This window comes from Enhydra lutris, unplaced genomic scaffold (assembly GCF_002288905.1).
Source record: "Enhydra lutris kenyoni isolate GAN:26980312 unplaced genomic scaffold, ASM228890v2 scaffoldscaffold34, whole genome shotgun sequence".
Taxonomy (NCBI): Eukaryota; Metazoa; Chordata; class Mammalia; order Carnivora; family Mustelidae; genus Enhydra; species Enhydra lutris.
In genome coordinates this window covers 11,564,622-11,579,728 of record NW_019154118.1, presented here as the reverse complement: position 1 = coordinate 11,579,728, position 15,107 = coordinate 11,564,622, and positions in this window count along the sequence as shown.

The window sequence follows — 15,107 nt, the reverse complement described above, 5'->3', positions numbered from 1 at the left end:
ACAGCTCCAGTAGGTTGGCTGATCTGTGGTTCATCTACAGAATGGAATACTAATCAACTGTTAAGCAGAAGGAGAAACTCTTTCTCTATTCAGCTTTAGAATAATTTCCACTAAACATTGTTCATTGAAAACTGCAAGGTTCAGGGGAGCCTGGATGGCTCAGTTGGTTAAGCATCTGCCTTCAGCTCAGGTCGTGCTCCCAGGGTCCTGGGATCAAGTTCTATGTCCAGCTCCCTGCTCAGTGGGGAACCTGCTTCTCCAGCTCTCTGCTCCCCCACTCCCTGCTCGTGCTTGCTCTCACTCTTGCGCACTCTCAAATAAGTAAAATCTTTTTTAAAACCCTGTAAGGTTCAGAAGAATGTGTAATATACTACGTTTTATCTAAGAAAGGTAGATAATACAAATATGTACCTTTTGGCTTATATTTATAAAATAAAAACCAGTGGAAGGACACACTAACAAGGAAAAAAACTGGTTAACTTCAGGGAGATGAAAGACAGGAATGGAAACTAGACTTCTCTGAATGTACCTGTATTAGTTGTCAATTATTGCACCACAGATTATTCCAGAAGCTTAGTGGTTTAAAATAAGAATACATTTTTATTCTGTCACATACATTCTGAGAGTTGGGGACTCAGAGCAGCTTGGGTGGTTGTGGTTCATGGTATCTTAAGAGACAACAATCAAGATGTTGGTCTGAGTTTCATCAAAAGGTCTGACTGGGTTAGAGGCTCCACCACACAATGGTTCCCTCACGTGGTTGTTGGCAGGAGGGAGGCTTCAATTTCTCACCACCTGGACCTCATCTCTGCATAGGGTTGCTTGAATCTCCTCATCATGGGGAAGTCAGTGTCCTCTAACGCCAGTTATCCAGAAAGAACAGAGGAACTGTAATGCCTCTTACGAGCTAGTCTTTGTTTTCTTAAAAGATCTTATTTATTTATTTGACAGAGAGAGAGAGGTCACAAGTAGGCAGAGAGAGAGGGGGGAAACAGGCTCCCTGCTGAGCAGAGAGCCCGATGCAGGGCTTGATCCCAGGACCCTGAGATTATGACCTGAGCTGAAGGCAGAGGCTTAACCCACTGAGCCACCCAGGTGCCCCTCTTATGAGCGAGTCTTTGAAGTCACACACTGCCATTTATACCTTACTTTGTTCGTTAGAAGCAAGATACTGATACTCAAGGGAAGTGTGGCTGGGACGTTTTTAAAGGGTGTGTTAAAGCATTTGTAGGCATATTTTAAATCAATACAGTATCTAATTTTAAACATTTGAATTTGGAACCATATTAATGTCTTCTATAATTACAAAAGGAAATTAAAAAACATAAATACAATCCCTAAACATTGAGAGCAAAATGAAAGAAATGAATGTACACCAAGTTGAGGGTTTAAACACAGAGATAGATAGGGGCACCTGACTGGCTCAGTCGATGGAGCATGTGACTCTTGGTCTTAGGGTTGTGAGTTTAAGCCCCATGTTGGGCATGGAGCTTACTTAAAAGAAAAAAAAATAAACAGAGATAGATAGTAATTATTTCAAGTATTTTAGAACAGAATAAGTCATACAATCCTGAAAGAATCTACCCAAAGGATACAAATAAAGAAATCTTACGTTGTTTTCAGTAATTATATCAGTATCTATATTCTGAAACTGAAGTACATACACATATATATTTAAGAACATGTATTCTTTTTATACACTGTATGTACTATATCTGCTATGTTAGTATTATTCTGAGACTATTAAGTGTGAGTATATACTAGGATACATTAAATAATTATGTTAATATATTTAGGATCTGAGCTATTTAGCATAAGGGGAGAGATATAAATATAGAATTGAATGAATCAAATGGAAAATTCCATAATCTTAAATTTGATTTGAAGAGTATGTATGATACATTTTCTTTAAAAACAACAACAACAACAACATTATTTCTTTGCTCTGTTTACTGCAAAGGTCTGGAAACCATGACTAACCTCAAAATAATGAGCATCCCGACACCCAGACTGTGTTCTCTAAATTGGATTTCCAACTAAAAGGAACCATGTCTTCTTGGATAAATGCGGATTTCAAGGCTGGGACGGGAAATATCAAAGGGCAGCCTGGGACATTCTGTGGGTCAGGCAGGCAAACAAGTTGTCAGAGACCGCAGGCCTTGCGTCAAAAAGATCTAAGAACGCACTTGAATGAGTCCCACTGGCCAAAGAGGAGATAATGTGAACATTATAGCAATGATGATACAATACCATGTCAAATATATTAAAATCTGTGAGTTCAAGAGGATACTAAAAAAAAATGTGATTACTTTTGGAAGATGCTTAGAAACCAACTGGTTATTTTGAAAACTGGTGAAGGAGAAAACGGGAGGCACACAAATAAGTCTTCTGCTCTGTCGAGGCTACAGCTCAGGAATTTCAGCAAAAGAAAGGCTACAACCAGAATCTGACCATTTTGCAACTGCTCATGAAGCGTGGGTCCGATCTGGGACCCAAGCTGGAAGTCCACGGGGCAGGCAGTTGGGAAGGGAGGACGGATGTCAGTTGCAGCAGGAAGAGGGCCCGAAAGCTACAGCAATTCTGGTCTCTGATGTTGACGGTAAGGGTGTCCCACCGAAGCCAGGGCCTCTGCCGTGGGACACGCATGAGGGGAGCTCAGGGACATGACATGTGGGTGTGAGATAATGGGTCCTGCTTCCGTTCACACCCACTCCCCACCCCCCCCAACAACATTCTCCCTCGCATCCCATCTTCACCAGGAAAACTAGTCCCTGCCGGCCATGCTGGTGCATGGGAGACACATTCCAAAACCACCACAATCATCAGCGGCAGCTAAACCCAATCGGTGAGAAGCAGCTAGGGGGCTTCATCACGTAACAGATTCAACGGGCAGCGCATCGGGACCCCCCTGGTGAACGTTGATGAACAACCCCCAATAAGAACATCTACACGTCACGGTGCCTGCCTCCGGCTGTGACGTGGTGGGAAGTACTGGACCCCGCCACCGACATCCTTACCAAAAAAACGACATCGAGTCTGGTGTAGCCTCAGGATCCAATGACCAGTTTATAGGAAATGTAGGGAAAGCAGAAAATGATTAAACAGCACAGAGATGCAGTCCATCAAACCCAAAATGTGGTGGGGGTGCTGGGGTTCATGTCCAGCTTCTTCAGCAAATAGACTGCAAGGAAAACAAGGAGGACAGAGGTGACTCAGAAAAAGGAGACGAGTGAGACGTATCAGCTGAAAGCAGCGGATGAAACTTGTCTGAATCTTGATTCAAATAAGCCAAGTTTAGATACATATTTTCAGAAATATATATATATATATTTTAAAGACTATTTGACAGATCACAAGTAGGCAGAGAGGCAGGCAGAGAGAGAGGGGGAAGCAGGCTCCCCACTGAGCAGAGAGCCTGATGTGGGGCTTGATCCTAGGACCCTGAGATCATGACCTGAGCCGAAGGCAGAGGCTTTACCCACTGAGCCACCCAGGCGCCCCTAGAAACATATTTTTTATCTGAGTGGGTTTTTTTTCCCCCCAAATAATCACGGGGCTGACAAGAGTAGGAGTGAAACAAGATTGTCCGTAAGATGCAATCTTGGAAGCTGGGGGGGATGGGTACCTGGGAGTTCATTATGCTTTTCTCTCCGCTTTTGTATGCATTTAATTTTTTCTTTAATAAAAAGAAAAATAAAAGTAGGGATCGAGAGTGATTACTGAAGAATCAATGGGATCTGGTTGATGGGGACATTGGAAGCACTCGTTCTGGAAGTCAGGCAATAAAGCATTGTCCGTTTACACAGAAATTTACATCCCCCCTTCCCCAACATGTCTGCATATCCACAGCTTTATTTTATAATCGTATCCTCTCACTGCCTGTGAGTTGGGCCAGTCAGGCGTTGAGCTACAGAACAGGAAACTGAAGCTCAAAGAGATTGAACGATTTTAAGTGGCCCAGCCTGCGGTACTGGAGTCCAAGCCTGTCCTTCAGGAGGCCACCGGTGCAGAAAGTCAAGGTCCCTAGGGAGACTCTTCTGGCTAGAAACCAGTATCCTTGGATGGAAAGACAGTTGCTTACATAGGGTGGCACCGAAATTAGGAAAACTTTTGAAAGTCAAGGAGAAACATTTAGACTCATATCAAGGCTAGAGTATCATTTTCCTACCCACACAGTCAATTCTCTCTGTCTACACTCCCTCCCCCGCCCCCAAACAAAAGTGGAAAGCGACTCAGTTTTTCTTTAGGCAATGCAAAATCTTCAGCTCTCCTGCTTTTAAAATTAAGAAAGCACATTATGCCGCTTTATCCAAAAAACCTCATTAAATAAGAAAAACATTTATGTATTTTAGTCAGGGAAGGTGGAGGGGGCTGGGAAAATGGACACAGGGGCCAGAGGTGAAAGGGAGATCATCAAGAGAGATCCCCAAGAAATGCTTCAAGGAGAGGTTTAGTGATTATAAACTGTCCTCACTTTATTACCTCTTTCACTTGAGCCCCTGGCTTCGAAATGGATTTTTGCCTATTGAGAATCTGAGCAGCTGATTATACTTTCCGAGTTCCTCAGAGCTGAGATTCCCAGTGTCAAATGAAGGGCCTGCTTGCCTGGCCAGAGGGCGAACAGGAGCCAGGATCACCCGCGTCATACAGGAGGACTGACCGGTCCCCCAGTTCCCCGGAAGGACAACCACCCTGGGGCTGGGGGTGCTTATCCATGTGGCAAGAAGGAGCAGGGGCCCAAGGCCCTCACACCTTTGCCCAGGGGCCTGGCATCATGAGGTTTGCCTTGGTCTTCAGTGAAGAACCCATGATCTCAGCGAGCACCGGGGCTTCCTTGACTCAAAGCCATGAATCACTAAATTCTAGAAACAACCGTATCATTCCACATCTCTTTTTCAGTCCTAATCACTGTGTTTTGAAAATGCTTTTCTGAGTATGGAAACCAGGCACATGGAATCAATTGCTAACCGAAACAGGGGTGCAAATTCACCAGCAGCAACTTCAGGAGCCACCAAATACTTTAAAGACATCATCGTATTATTCCTGAGAGCTTGGTGGGACAAGCTGGGTCTTCCTTTGTTTTGAAATACCAGAAGGCTGACCTGATGGAAATGGAAAGCGTATATTTAATACCCAGAAGCTTTTATGCCTTGTTGCCTTTCTTAGGATGGAAAAAGTGATGGATAACTTCTATCACTTGGCAGAAGTTCAATCTGTGGCAGGGATCATGTACACCTGCCCAATGTCCTTTTGAAGCAGGAAGGGAGGAGGGAGGATTCTCCCGCTTTATGTCCGGGGAAACAGACAACAAAGCACTCAAGTGATTAGTCACAGATTCCAAAGTGTGTTAGTGATGGTGTTGAAACAATTTTAGACTCTAGATGTATTGATCACAGAGCAGGACTCTTTCTATTCATGTAACAGACACCTATTGATTTATTAATTCGTAACCAGTATTAGGAACTCGTCTAGCTTCTGGGCACACAAAGATAAATAAGGAAGAAATAGCTCTTGGAAGAAACAGAGAAGTAGGTGGTTCCAAGACTCCCCCTGTGTTTGGTTCTGGATCTCCTGGTCCCTGTGTGTGTGTGCTGAAGGTAAAGACGGGGGAGAACACAAGAGTCAAGAAGAAGGGGTGGAGAGCAGATGCCTGGGCTGTCTTGTGGGCCAGCCAGCTCCAAGGGCAGCCTTGGCATTGGCGATTGTGATTAGGAAAAGGCCATCTTCCCAATAGAACAACTTAAAAGTCAGCACAGAGTACATGAAACTGAGTTTATCTACTGACAAAACTACCTCGAGAGACAGTTGTGAATATGATCTTAGGAGTGTGGCAAGACAACACCACTCAAGGGGACCAGACTGGAGACTAAAGTGGAGATGACAGGCATTGCAGCCTGGCTAAAATCCTGCAAAGAAGCAGAGAAGAGGATGGATAGCTGTACCAAGCTGGTGTGTCTCCAGCCTTGATCCAGGAAGAGGGTGCCCTGAGCCGCTCACGTGAGCCTCGAGGCCAGTTTTCTGAGCCGTCCAGGTGTGTTTCCAGTGCCAAAGATGAGAGCATCAGGCTCTCACTCTCTGACATGCCCCAATCCCTTCACCCACTACCCATTGCTTTGATGCTCACAAGTGACATGCCTACAGATTTTCACAAGGAAAGAAGATGGACTCACGAATGTCAGTTCATAGTCACGACTGTAGTTGGACGAATTTGCCATTCTGGTTAATGTATTTCCCTGTGAATCTGAGAGCTATGAGCCAGATAAACAGAGAGGAAGCCCATAAAATCCAATTCCCGGGCCTGCAGAGCTAAGGACCAGAAATGGGACTTTTCAAGATGGTGGTAACTCGTTCAGTTACCTCGCTCAGCGTTTCATTTCAGGCCCGGAGCGCTGCCTAGCACTTAGTTAAGTGCCTCAATAAATGTTGTTACTATTACAAAAAAAAAAAAAAAAATACTGCTATTTATGAACATGTTTTCTACTGCCAAGGGAATTTTAAACCTGGAGTGTCTAAACCTGTTTAAGTCATGTGTCTCCTTCCTGAACAATAAGCATGTCCCTTGTGGTCAGGGGGCTGTGAGCGTGGGGGGCCGTGCTCGTAGCAGGTGCTCCACAACGGTTTGCTGTCAATGGACAGCCTGTCCTGGGCACGAAAGATTGCTGCAGAGTTTGTTAAATGGTAAAAAGAGGAACCAGGGCTTGCTTTCTGTTCTTATCTCTTCTTTCCAGCATTTTCCCTCTTCTGTTTGGTCCCACTGTCTCTCCCCTAAATCCCCAGTTAAGCAGTCAAGTTAAACTCGTGCCTTCCTAGGAGGTCCTGAAGCTTGGCAGGACCCAGGGAGTACATACATGTAAGTCTTCCCCTGCACCCTTCTCCCTCCCACCACGACCTACCCAGTAATGCTCTGTACGGTCCATGGAAGAGGTGGGGAGGGTCCGGCCAGGTGGCCGCCGGTGAGAGCAGTGTGGCAATCAGGAGTGCTAGCCTCCTAAAATGACTGACTCTCCGTGAATGTTGCTGGCAACCTTATGCAGTGTGACGAGTTTTAGTGGTATATGATTTGGGGAGGTTTCTTCCTTCCCATCACCTCCACCTCCCAGCTCATGGAAAAGCTAGGGAGGTGTGGTTTGGTGACCAACCCAGGCTTTGACAGGCAAAGACCTGAGCATGGAACCCAACCTTGCTGTTTACTAGGTGTGTGGTCCTGGGACGGTCTCCTGTTCACTTCTCATCTGGAAAACAGGGTAGTCATAATGCTTCCTTTCCCTATTACACACATATGTGAGGGCACAGCAAGCAATCCTACTTCTATTGGGGGGGGGGTCATGTTTCCCTAGAAGACGCTCATGAATAATTGTTGACTTGAGAAATGAATAAACGGTAGAGTTGGATCTCCTAAACCAGTGACCCCCGAGCTCTAGGGTGCATCAGGATTACGTGAGGGGCTTGTTAAAACACGAGCAGCTGGGGCTCAATCTACTTTTAGACCAGTAAGCAGAGCCCGAGGATTTGCAGCTCTAACACATTCCAGGTGATACAGGTGATTCCGGGGACCCAACTTTGAGAACCACTGCATTAACTTCAAGAAGGAAGCCAGTAGGGGCTGCGGCATGAGAAAGGGCCAGCAGATGGCGCCATCATCGAACCCAGGCCTCCCCTGAGCTGATGGAACTGGGTCAGCTCTGGGCTCAACCTACAGAAACAGGTTTTCCCCGGCACAGGGGGTGGTTCTGACCTGGAAGGCGGTTCCACCGAGCAAAGAGCAGAAGGAGGCACTGGGAGCAGCTGGTGTGGGGGAGGAACCACCAGCCCTGTAACCTCCTCAGTTTCCCGCCACTGTTGGTTTCCCTCAAAGGAGGGATCTGATCTCCCCCTCCAAACAGTTTTCTGCCTGGCCAGCTGCCACAAGCAAAGGCATCCCTCAAAACAAAGTAAAAATTCCATCCCCTGGAGCTTCCTTTCCAGTAACCCCATTTTGGGACTGAATCCTTAAGAGTAAGAAAATTCTTCCTAAGATTTAATTAAAAATATGCAGTGGAGGTGCCTGGGTGGCTCAGATGGTAACACACCTGCCTTCAGCTCGGGTCATGATCCTGGGGTCCTGGGATCGAGCCCCGTGTCCGGCTTCCTACTCTGCGGAAAGTCTGCTTCTCCCTCTCCCTCTGCCTCTGCCCCTGCTTATGCTCTAAGAGAATAAATAAAATCTTAAGGGAAAAAAATGCAAAAGGGTTGACAAAGCCCTTTCTCATTTTTCTCTACCGGTCTGTCCCCTGGTTACCTTCTCAGTGTTATCTTCCCATCACCCCCCGCCCCCCTGAGCATTTGGCTTAGAGGAAAGAACAGGGACCAGCTGCATTGGCTGTGGGAAATTCAGGCTCCTCCTGTGTGCAACAAGAAAAACGCTACCCACTTTAGAGAACTGTTATAAGGATTACACAAAACACACAAAAAGTACCTCACACAGTCAAAGGACTCAGTACACATTAATGAGCTCGGCGGGGAAAAGGATTAGTCCAACAGCCAGTGACACCGTCTCCTGAGGGGAAGTGGGCGTCGGTCTTGGCTCTGCTGCAGGGCGGCCCAGTGGAACTTATTGCTGTCTACACTGCCCAACACCGTAGCTACCAGCCACCTGCGGCTATGAAAACCTTGGAAAGGTGGCTAGAGCCACTAAAGGACTAAACTGTGAATTTTAATTCATCAAAATGAAAAATTAGAATAGGTTTAGCAGAACACCTTGCTGGGTCATTTTGGGTTGTGAAAAGACGGCCCTTAAGACTTGGCACATGGCCGAGGGAGGGGGTAAGAGGTAGTTAAATTATTCTGCCTAAAAAGGTCCAGGGATTTGGAAGGAAGGAAGAACAAAAGAGCTCTCAGAGCGGAAGAGGTCCAGCAGCAATGCAAGACGTTGGTGACTAAGAAAATGAGACAGGTGATCAGTAATGCTCCTCTAGAGACAGAAATGGCTCAAGGGAATTATAAAAACAGGAATACCTAATACGCAGGCTTATGCCAGTTATGGTGCTATCTGTAGTGTTACTTTTCCTTTGCTCCAACTCTAGAAACGTGTGCTCAGCAGAGCACCTGGATATGACGGCCATTCGAGAGTGACGAGACGACAAGACCTGGGGGTGGTCAGCGGGGGTGATTTGTTAGGAGGACAGCAAACTCAGGAGGGAGCGGAGAAGAGAGGAAAACTCAGCAGAAGCAGGAGCCAGGGGCTGAATCTCCACGGACGTCGCGGGGACGCTGGCTTTTCTGCCACACAGGGAACAGAGATGGTGACCCAATTTTAATTAATCTTCAAGTTAATAGCCACCTCAGTTAAATGGGAGGGTCTTGAATATCCAGGCAACTGTTGGGAACGTTTCCCCAGACTCATGCTGCCCGGGGCAGAGAGCATCAGAAAGCAGCCATCTCTAGAAGGGCCCCCCGAAGACCTCGGGTGTGAACGGGATGGGGGCAGACAGGGACAGAGCCACGGCTATGGGAGACAGGCAGAAATTGGCAACAACCATGTCTTGCCAAATTTAGAAAACATAGTATCACTTTTTCCAGACCTTTCTCTCTCTGTCTCTCTCTCGGGGGTCTAACAACAATGAAGTACTGTCCACCTGCTCCCAATTTCTGTAGTCAAGCGTGAGCGTGTGGGAGGGAGCCATCGAGAAGGCAAGTGAGAGGCAGCCTGGTCGATGGGCACCCTCCCTGTGCTCCAACACAGTGCTCCCCAGCCACGATCGCTACGCAGTCTTGGAAGAGGAACCCTGAATGTACGGATGTGCAATAAGCGTCCTCTTGCCACGGATTCAGACGAGGCCCTGTTGGCTAGCCCTTCCCTGCCTGCGACCTGGTGGGAAATAAAAAATGACAGCTTAGCGGCCACCTACATGCAACTCGTTGCCACTGGAGCTGCCTCTGTGACCGGAAAGGCTTTGGAGAGCGAGGGAAAGGAGGGAACACAGGCTTTCCGAGAGGAGGGACATCTGTTTCCCCCTGGTCCCTCCGTTCTGTCCAAGCAGAGCCAGCCCTCCCGCTCGAACACATGATACCTGTATTTCGTCATGGTTTTCTCCCCATCTCTGGTGCCCGTCCCCACCCTAGAACCCTGTGCTGTATTAATCTCGATACATCGGGCGCCCAGTGAGCCTTCCGGCTTTGCTCCCATGATCATGCAACTGCCATCAGTGCGGTTGCTCAGGGCGGCTCCCGGGGAGGTGGGGTAAGCAGATAATCCCCAGCGTGATGGGAGAGGACCACAGTCTTTCCAGAAGGCTCTTATTAGAATAATTAAATTGCTGGGGGTGGGGATGGGGGAGGAGAATGGCAGCCTTAAGCTGACAAACTGGCAAGGAATATTCCATTAGGTTAAAGAGACCTCACTGATGCAGGGAAGCCGTCCCCGGGTCCTCAGAGGATGTGACAGAGGAGAGTGTATTTTAACAGGGGGCAGGGTGGGGAGGTACAGGGCCGGGAGGAGGGAGGAGAGGGAACCAGAAAAGACAGGCTGAAAGGAGGACTATACAAGGGGGATGATATTTTTTGTGAGAACACAAGGAGGATGAATTCTGGGTGTTTTAAATTGGATCGACCTGGGTTCATACTGTGGCCCAGCTCTCTTGGGAGCTCCTTAAAGAAACTTTTCTTTTAAAGATTTTATTTATTTATTTGATGGAGAGAGAGATTACAAGTAGGCAGAGAGGCTGACAGAGAGAGAGGGGGAAGCAGGCTCCCTGCTGAGCAGAGAGCCCGACTCGGGGCTTGATCCCAGGACCCTGAGATCATAACCTGAGCCAAAGGCAGAGGTTTAACCCACTGAGCCATCTAGGTGCCCCTCCTTGAAGAAGCTTTATTTTCCTCATGGGTAGGAATGGTTATGGGGATCACATGAGATTATGTGTGTAAAGCCCACACCTTAGAAGACACACACACACACATCACTTTTGTGCAAGGCAGACCACCCTTCCTGCTTACAAAACAAGGGGACAGTAAAGCCTTGGTGTAGGTCTCTACTTGCCCAGAGAGGATCATGACGGTCTCAGTTTTTGTTGTTAAGATTTGAGAGCAAGAGATGGAAAGAACACGAGTTGGGGTGGGCAAGGCAAAGGGAGAGGGAGAAACGGACTCCCTGCTGAGCAGGGGGCCAGACTGGGGGCTCGATCTCAGGACTTGGAGCTCATGACCTGGGCCGAGGGCAGTTGCTTAACGAGCTGAGCCAGCTGGATGCCCTATGGTGGCTCAGCTGTAATAGATCGCCTTAAGAGGTAGAGAGTCTCCCAGGCCCTATTTACAGAGACGCTTAGAGAGGGGGAGGGGATGTGTAGCTTCCAGGAGCTCGGTGGAACCTGGATGGGAACTTTTGCATCTTCGGAGCTCTGAATCTGGTTTGGTTCTAATGGGCTTTTCTGATAGATCAGGCTCCCCTTTAAACGATGGAATGTTTAGTGCAATTAATTAGTTGGGCAGAGAATAACATGCACATTTGAAAGACAGTGATGATGTGTCATTAATTAGGAACTTGTCTAGGAGCCTGTTGTCTGCTCTGCGCTGTGAAAGGCAGTGTCTGCGCCGGGAAAAAGCGCTTGACACGGCTTTCTTTTTCCTGTGGTGCCAAGTCAGCCAGAAGGACTTTTGCCAGGTTCTTGAGTGTTTCTGTGCCCAGCTTAGCTGACGAAGAGACAGTAACCTGAAGTGCTCGGAGGACATCCTTTGCAGACGAATGTGGGTTCAAGTCTAGGTTGGCATGAACGGAGCTTTAAATGCCGGGTGTGAAGAAGAGCTCCAGACATTTTCAAAGAAGGAGCAAAATGTAGCAGGTGCCCCAGTAAGGAAGCAGACTCCTCAGTTACCGCCATCATCTACTGCCCAATTACTACGGGCTAGGAACTATGTGGTTTCTCATGCACGGTGTGTTAATTTTAGTACCCCGTCTTGCAGGAAACCAAAGCTCTCTTAGCAATGCTAAATTAGCAGCCTACTGGTAAATAATAGAGGCGTCATTTGAATTCAAGGATTTCCATTTTCAGATCATTTGCGCCACCACACCCCCCCCGCCTTTTTTTTTTTTTAAGATTTGAGAGACAGAGGCAGAGTGAGAGAATCTTAGACGCCCCATGGGGCACGACCCCTGCTCCATCTCAGATCAAGAGTCCCAAGCTTAACCAGGTGCCCCCAGATTTGATTTTTACACCTGCACCACATTATGTTGCCAAACAAGTGATAAGTGACCTGGATCACCATATTGCTTGGCAAGGGTGGGGGAGGATGTATTGTTGGTAGAGAGACTTTGTTCAATAGAGAGGGACTAGAGTCAGAGAAAAAACCAAGTGAACTCCCACCACCGAAAACAGCTCTGCAAGGGTCTCTAGTCATCCTGTTTTCTTCCTAAATGCCCCTAGCCAATGGAATACACAGCAAAAGCCCACAAGATTGGTTGCTATTGGTGCTGGAGTCGGGTTCTTGAAAGCGGCAAGAATAGAAACAGAGCAGGAGGCCGCGTGGGTGGCTTAGTCGGTTAGGTGTCTGCCTTTGGCTTGGGTCATGATCCCGGAGCCCTGGGATTGAGTCTCGCATGGGGCTCCTTGCTCAGTGAGGAGCTTGCTTCCCCCTTCGCCCATCCCCCCTGCTTGTGCTGTTCTCTCTCTGACAGATAAATAAGATCTTAATGTCCCCCCTCCCCCTCCGCAAACCGAGCTGGACCAAGAGTCAAAGGCACAGACGAGAATTTTATCAGAGCTACAGCGTGAGCAGAACGGAGACAGAGCACCAACAGAGAGCAGTCGGGCTGACCTCCGCGAGAAGGGAGGCCTCGCTTATATACACCAGGTGGCCTCACCTGTTCCCACTTGGTCCAATATGCTAATAAGGAGAAGGGGAAAAAGGCGCTTCGTCCTGATTGGTCAGAAGGGCCTCGACCTGACTGGTCGATGTGGGCAGGCGGCTCACTGGTGCTCTTTGGGACCGGGGTCTTCTGTTTTAGTTCAAGCTCAAAGAGAGGCTGCGTGTTGCTTCTGCTCTGTTAGGAGAAGCGGTGTCACAGTAACAGCCACCAGAAACCGCCCCAGTTGTGCAAAGTTTTTCACTGGGGCTTGCTCCCATGGTCCCTTAACTGTCTCACTATTTAGATGACTTAGCTCAAGGTTCCCAAAGGATTTGGATCAGCACTGGGTCAGAGTCTGGTTAGGAAGAAGGTAGCTGTTGCCCTTAGGATAATAATATTATGAGCTATCAGTGGAGGACTTACGGTGTACCAGGCATTGTAGACTGTGCCTTCCCTGTCTCAACAACCCTCATAATAACCCAGGACGTGGTAGGATTGTGCACTTGTATGATAAAACCTGAGGTTTGGAGAGTGCGAGTCGTCTGCCTGAACTCCCACAGGAAGTGCTACAGCGTGATTCAGACTCAGGTTAACGTGACACCAAGCCCAGCCTCTTCACCCTCATGCTCTGCCGTCAGCATTCGAGGCAGCAAATCAATCTTACTGGATCCACGTGAAAAATAATTATTTATAATATATATTATATATAATAATAGATAAAAAATAGATAAAATATAAATATATATTATATATAAAATAAATTACATATTCTATAATGTATATTATGTTATATATAAATTACATATTATATATAAAATATATAATAAATAAATAAAAATAGTTATTACCACGACCCCTGTCCTCGATAGAATTTGTGGCCTCGTACATCTAAGGGTTCCCTGGTAGATCTGCATGGCCCACAGTCTTCCCAAGAGCTCTCACCTGGAGACAGGTCGGACAAAGCCCTCCCTAAAGCCGCAAGAGACCTCAGACATTCCACGGTTCCGTCTCCTTTGGGGGTCGGCGAGGCAGGTTCGGACAGTCTGGAGAGCAATACTGGCAATTCTCAGAAAACCTTCGGAGGTTCTCTGAATTCTGTCTGAGAAGCACGTTTGCAGCAAAACTGCGCTGTCCCTACGCCTTACTGTCTTCTTTCTGAGACTAACAAGGAGCCGGGAGCCTTGGTGACTGGTGATTGCCCGTCCCCACCCTCTCCTGTCAGCGATCACAGCTTACCCTTCTAGAAAGAAGCCTCTCTTCCCACTTAACCTCACCTCAGCTCCATCCCCCACCCAAGATTCCTTTCCTTCAACTGTGTCTTGAGAAAAGAAAACTGAAAACACAGAAATTCAAAGTGGAAGCTTCATTCACCCGGCATGTCCCAGAAGTGTTTAATACGTTGCGCCGAGAGATAAAAATAGATCATGAGGCAACCGATAAGAATAACGTTTCTTGCCAAGAGAGCCTTTATGCAAAAAGAGGTCTGGCAAAAAAAGAGAACCTTGGTGGCGGAGACAGAGAGAAGGAGAAACAGAGGTTCTAGGGACACCCATGGAAGTGGCAGTCGGTGGAAGGTGCTGGGAGTGGGGAGGGGATCGCAGGGGGTAGAAGCAGCCACGGTTTCAGGAGAGATCCTTGTCCCAGGGCAGCCTTGGAAATAATTACAGCTCATAGAAAATCAATCAGCAAGCTTTTACTGGGCGCTGGGGGCACAGTGACAATGAGAAACTCAAAGACCAGGCGGTTTGCAAGGAGAGTGCAAAGTACTCGGGAGATAAAAATAGCACACTTGAAACAATTAGAAAGCAATTAATGCCAAACTGTCTGGTTCTGACTGGAGTACAACAGGACTTGCCCTGGAGAAGGCCTAGGGAGCTGGAACAGTCAGCCAGGCAGGGGCACAGAGAACTCCCTGGAGCCACAAGGTTTAGGCATGGGATGCTTTGAGGGGAAGGGTCTCTCAGCCTGTGGCCTAGAGCACCGGCCATCCAGCCAGATCCTTGCCTTCCAGAAGTCTCCAGTGAATAAGCAGAACATAGCGCTTGACCTGTGACAGCTTTGTTGAATAAATGAATGGAAGAACGAGTGATTGTGGCCTTTAGGCCTTGCTAGTGGGCAACTGAAGAAAAGGGAGGACGGAGCAACATGGCCACAGAAACTTGGTCTACTTATTTGGTCTACTGTATACTTCTTGAGGTCAGGGACTATGTCCTCCTTCCACAGCTGTTGAGTCCCCATGATATTAAAAAAAATCCATGCCAGCCCTGGGGACAAGGTCTGGAAATGAATG